Source organism: Muntiacus reevesi, chromosome 1, assembly GCF_963930625.1.
Source record: "Muntiacus reevesi chromosome 1, mMunRee1.1, whole genome shotgun sequence".
In the NCBI taxonomy this organism is placed as follows: Eukaryota; Metazoa; Chordata; class Mammalia; order Artiodactyla; family Cervidae; genus Muntiacus; species Muntiacus reevesi.
This window is the reverse complement of record NC_089249.1, coordinates 72,898,600-72,904,315: the sequence shown is the minus strand read 5'-3', so window position 1 is coordinate 72,904,315 and position 5,716 is coordinate 72,898,600. Positions and strand designations below refer to the sequence as shown.

Genomic DNA, 5,716 nt, shown 5'->3' with positions numbered 1-5,716 from the left:
CTGCAGTATTCTTGCCAGGATAATCCCATGCACAGCAGAGCCTGACTGACTACAGTCCGTGAGGTATCAAAGAGCTGGACATGACAGAGTGACTGAACATACACGCATGCAATCAAGACCCAAATAGCCAGCCACCCCAGCCTCCATGTGGGGATTTTCAGTGGAAGATCTACCACTGAATTTTAGCAAAACTAAAATTTCCTTCAAGATGGTTTGCAAAAACTGTTTTCTAAAAACAGCTGAAGGAAAGAAAGATAAAAATCCAAGTTACAAAGTAAATCCCCTCACTCTTTCATTCAACCAAAATATATTGAACAGACATGCATGTTACACTTTGTGCCTGAAAACATTTTCAAAATAGATTTCACCAATCTCCTGGGCCTCAGAAACAAATATCAATAATGTACCCAAGAAATATCTGCTTTTAAGTAGCATAATTTTCTAGTGAAACCACCAAATGAAAATGGTTGTGAGATGTCCCCTAAGTAGCTGAAAAAGTTGGCTGGCTATATATAAGCATTAGATATAAGGCAATTAGATTGAATATACTACCTGCCAAAAATGATGATTTGGGATTTAGAGAAGTTGAAATCAAGCCACTCTGTTTTCCAGTAAGACAGAGAGGCCATTTCTGGTTAGTAACAATAAAATTATATCACCAGCATAGAGAATAGTTATTTTTATACTTTTCATAATAGAGGTATATGCAGTTAGATCATGCACAAATTGTTTCAAATCATTAAGAAACAAATTAGAAATAAGGACTGGAGGAAGCAGAGGCAGAACACATTCCCATTTCTTGAATACTGAAATTAGTATCTGATCTATTAGACCGTTCTCGTGTATGTTTGCAGTGGTCGAAAGCTCAGGTTGAACATAAACATTAGTTATCAGATCTTGCATCCCAGCTGTGTTGAACGTCTTCCATTTGGCCTTCTCCATCTCCTCTCCACACTTCTCCCCCACCGCTTCATGCCCCCAGAAGGCTGACCTGTCTGAGCTGCATCAATAAGCTCCCTTTCCCTCTGACTTCTGGAGGAGTTCAGCCAATGGGAGGCACTAGCAGGAGATGAGAGGATGAGAAGACAGAAAGGTTAGACTATCTGTCCCCCATTCCCTCCCTGCCTGGCCACTGGGGGGTTGATTTCATTCCCTAAACAAAGGTTCTCTGTGTCAGGCAGCCTTCTCTATATAACTGTACTCTTCGAAGTTCAGTAAACCCTCACTTTCTTTGATCACTCGGGCTTGTGAGTTGCAGTGTACCCAAAGTACTACAACAACCCTTGAAGGTTTTTCCTTAACCTTGCCCATACCTTTGTATATAGTTCCTTTCCTAACTTCTCTTTTGTTATTCAGTTTGTATGGACTATCTCTTTACAAGCACTGACTGATATACTAGACATTACTAGTTTTTATGCACAAACACCAAATCAAGGTCAGTTATATCTATAAGCAATGTTAAAGCTATTCTTGACAGATGTTTCCAACAGATAATAGCAAGGTTAGTGATGGAATATTTTACCTAAGTCCAACCTTGTTCCTCATAGAAAATATTAGTCAGGGATTAAAAAACAGAACTATAATTTATGAAAGACAAAACCAGCACAACATTTATATGAAAAGTCTACCAAAATAATGTCTTTATGACTTGATAGAGCAATACTGTCCTTTTCTGAAAATCGGGGGAAGGCAGGCTTCAACCAGGTAAAATTAATGAGAGTAAACCAATTAGCTCCCAATCAGAGCAGAATTTGAGCAGTTCAGGTAGTGGTAAGTCTTCAGAAAGCAGTTTGTAATCAAAGTACTACATGAGGAAGTAAAACCAGAATCTAACTGGAGATGAGACTCGTTCTCCCAAAGAGAGAGAACAATTCATGTAATTGTTCTTGACTTGAAGGCCTTGCAGCTGCCCTACCTATCACCATGGTGCAGGGAATGAACAAAATCCTCACAGTCAGGCAAACTTGCTTTCAAATCTTTCCAAGTCAAATCATTTATAAAGTGGAAAACAATATCTCCAATGTAGAACAGTCATGATGATCAAATAGAAAAACAGATATTAAAATACCTAGCACAGGGATGCCCCTTGTGGACCAGTGGTTAAGACTCCACCTTCCAATGCAAGGGACACAAGTTTGACCCCTGGGGGGCAAACTAGGATCCCACATGCTGTGGGGGCAACTAGGCCCACACACCCCAACTAGAGAAGCCAGTGCACCACAAGGAAAGATCCTGCATGCCACAATGAAGACCCTGACTGCCACAGCTAAGACCCAACACAGCCAAATAAATAAATTAATACTTTGATTAATTAGTAAAATACCTAGCACAGCATCTGATGCATTAAAAGTTGCTTACCAAATGGAAATTCAAAACCAAAATCAACAAAAGGAAACCAAAGACAAGACCAGCCTGAAACTCAGCAAGTGGGTTGGGGGAAAAGTAAAGGTTGTTAAAGTACCCACTCGCCCCCTCCCAAGTCTCCCATGTGTCATGAACATTATTTTGAGGAACTTTGTAATGGATGAATTTCCTTCTCAAGGGGACTTAAGAATTATTCTCATTCCCTGCCGTGGAAGAGCTTCTACTTTTTTTCTTCCACCATTTTATGTTTTCTCTTTTTTTTTACTTTTTTTTTTTTTTCAGTGGGTTTTGTCATACATTGATATGAATCAGCCATAGAGTTACACGCATTCCCCATCCCGATCCCCCCTCCCACCTCCCTCTCCACCTGACTCCTCTGGGTCTTCCCAGCCCACCAGGCCCGAGCACTTGACTCATGCATCCCACCTGGGCTGGTGATCTGTTTCACCATAGATAACATACAGGCTGTTCTTTTGAAACATCCCACCCTCACCTTCTCCCACAGAGTTCAAAAGTCTGTTCTGTACTTCTGTGTCTCTTTTTCTGTTTTGCATATAGGGTTATCATTACCATCTTTCTAAATTCCATATATATGTGTTAGTATGCTGTAATGTTCTTTATCCTTCTGGCTTACTTCACTCTGTATAATGGGCTTCAGTTTCATCCATCTCATCAGAACTGATTCAAATGAATTCTTTTTAACGGCTGAGTAATATTCCATGGTGTATATGTACCACAGCTTCCTTATCCATTCCTCTGCTGATGGGCATCTAGGTTGCTTCCATGTCCTGGCTGTTATAAACAGTGCTGCAATGAACATTGGGGTGCACGTGTCTCTTTCAGATCTGGATTCCTCAGTGTGTATACCCAGAAGTGGGATTGCTGGGTCATATGGCAGTTCTATTTCCAGTTTTTTAAGAAATCTCCACACTGTTTTCCATAGTGGCTGTACTAGTTTGCATTCCCACCAACAGTGTAAGAGGGTTCCCTTTTCTCCACACCCTCTCCAGCATTTATTGCTTATAGACTTTTGGATAGCAGCCATCCTGACTGGCGTGTAATGGCACCTCATTGTGGTTTTGATTTGCATTTCTCTGATAATGAGTGATGTTGAGCATCTTTTCATGTGTTTGTTAGCCATCTATATGTCTTCTTTGGAGAAATGTCTGTTTAATTCTTTGGCCCATTTTTTGATTGGGTCATTTATTTTTCTGGAATTGAGCTTCAGGAGTTGCTTGTATATTTTTGAGATTAATCCTTTGTTTCCTCATTTGCTATTATTTTCTCCCAATCTGAGGGCTGTCTTTTCACCTTACTTATAGTTTTCTTTGTTGTGCAAAAGCTTTTAAGCTTCATTAGGTCCCATTTCTTTATTTTTGCTTTTACTTCCAATATTCTGGGAGGTGGGTCATAGAAGATCTTGCTGTGATTTATGTCGGAGAGTGTTTTGCCTATGTTCTCCTCTAGGAGTTTTATAGTTTCTGGTTATGTTTTGACAGTAATTAACTTTTTTCCCAGTATACCATAGTGATCACCTCTTGCTACCACAAACTACCCCGAAGGCCAACAGAGTTCAAATAGGTACTAGACTGAAGTCGGCAACTCATCGGTAGCCTTGGTGCCCTTCCAACTGGCCATGAATTCCCCTGGTACCTTGTTTTAGAATTGCCCTAAATGGGGGACTTCCCTGGTGGTCCAGTGGTTAAGACACTGCGTTTCCAATGCAGTGGACATAGGTTTGATCCCTGGTCAGGGAACTAAGATCCTACATTTAGTATGACCAAAAATGATAGATAGGTAGATAGATAGATAGATAGAAATGTCCTAAATGTAGTGCCCAGCTGGGTCCTCTTTTACATTTTTTGAGACCAAACCATCTGAGTAATTAAACATTGCCTTTGCCTGGGTTGATAACATTGACAATCCAGAAGTAAGATCACCATTTTCTCACAAAAGGGGTATCCTCTTTTGTGCGTCCTGAATTGTGTCAGAGACAACTTACTGACTCTACTTCTGAGTGGAATTCATAGTTCAAGAACAACTGTAAGACAAAGAGGCACTTCAGCAGGACCTTAAGGAAATGGGACTAAGAACAGGTTATTTTGACAAGTGAGAGAGGAAGGGTGTTCCAAAGACTCAGCTGGTACACAATGTGCTGCTACAAAAATCAATGAACGCACATATAAAAGAACCCTGAAGACAAATCAGTTCAGAAATTCTGCCCTATCCCTGGAGTCGGTTTATAGATCCCTAACCCTGCTATCATGGAACCAATTTCCCCAGTTTTCCTAATCCTGAAATTGCTGTTCCACTATCCCATGGCCAAGGTCCAAATGGATTCCTCAATGAAATATTACATAGTGAAGAGAGTGAACTCAACTCAAGAACACCTACCATGCGCCAGGCATTGCACAGCATATTTTTATACATATTATCTCCATTAATCCTTATAGTAATCACATAAAATATACACCGTAACTCTTATTTCACAGGTACAGAAACAAATATTTTGAGATGCTAGATAACTTGCCCAAAGTTAAGTTTTAGAATTACAATTGCACCGGATCTCCCTGTTCCCATTCTCATTCCTCCATTCTGCCACACGTTCATCAAGGACTTCATCTATAACTCAGCATCTTTATATACAGCTGTGGAGATAATGTGTCACACACCTATAATACATTATCTTCTCTCCATCATTTGTTCTTCAACTTGTACACAAAGGTATGGAGATAGTATCAGTGACTTTCAGAAATCCTTGTAACCCAATCTACTGCATCCTCCTTTTCTATAATTTACTAGATATAGCCGGAATCTTAGTAATAAACACCTATATTGGTCATTTATTGCTACCTAATAAGCCATCCCAAAATTAATGGCTTAAAACAATTATTTATTATATGTTATGATTCTGTGAGTATTAGGGTCATTCTTTACTGGCCTGGGCTCACTCATGAAGCCACATTTAGCTGATGGGTTGACTGGGTTCAGGGTTAAACTGGGACAGTTTTAGGTGACTGGGTTTATCTCTCCACATGGTCCCTCATTACATTTCTTCACAGCGTGGTGATCTCAGGGCAGCTTCCAAGAAGACAAAGACCAGTGTAAAAGCACTATCAAGTCTCGACTTGCATCACATGTGATGATGTTCCACTGATCAAAGTAAGTCTTATGGCTGAGTATAAAGTCATTGTGAACCCAGGGGCATGGATACCCTAAGGCACAATTTATTGAGGCCTGTTCCTATAAGGAGGTACCACAGTCTTCCCCTTGGCCCTACTGATTCACATCTCTCTTTATTTGAAAAACTGACTACTCCTCCCCAACCTATCAAGATCTCCTCCAATCATGT

General features: G+C 40.2%; 1 non-coding gene across 1 annotated transcript; it reads left to right on the top strand.

The window, feature by feature from the left end:
* Positions 1–4,048: 4,048 nt before the first annotated feature.
* TRNAG-UCC (transfer RNA glycine (anticodon UCC)) lies at positions 4,049–4,121 on the top strand. Its single transcript has one exon. It is a non-coding gene; the product is annotated as a tRNA-Gly (tRNA).
* Positions 4,122–5,716: the final 1,595 nt, after the last annotated feature.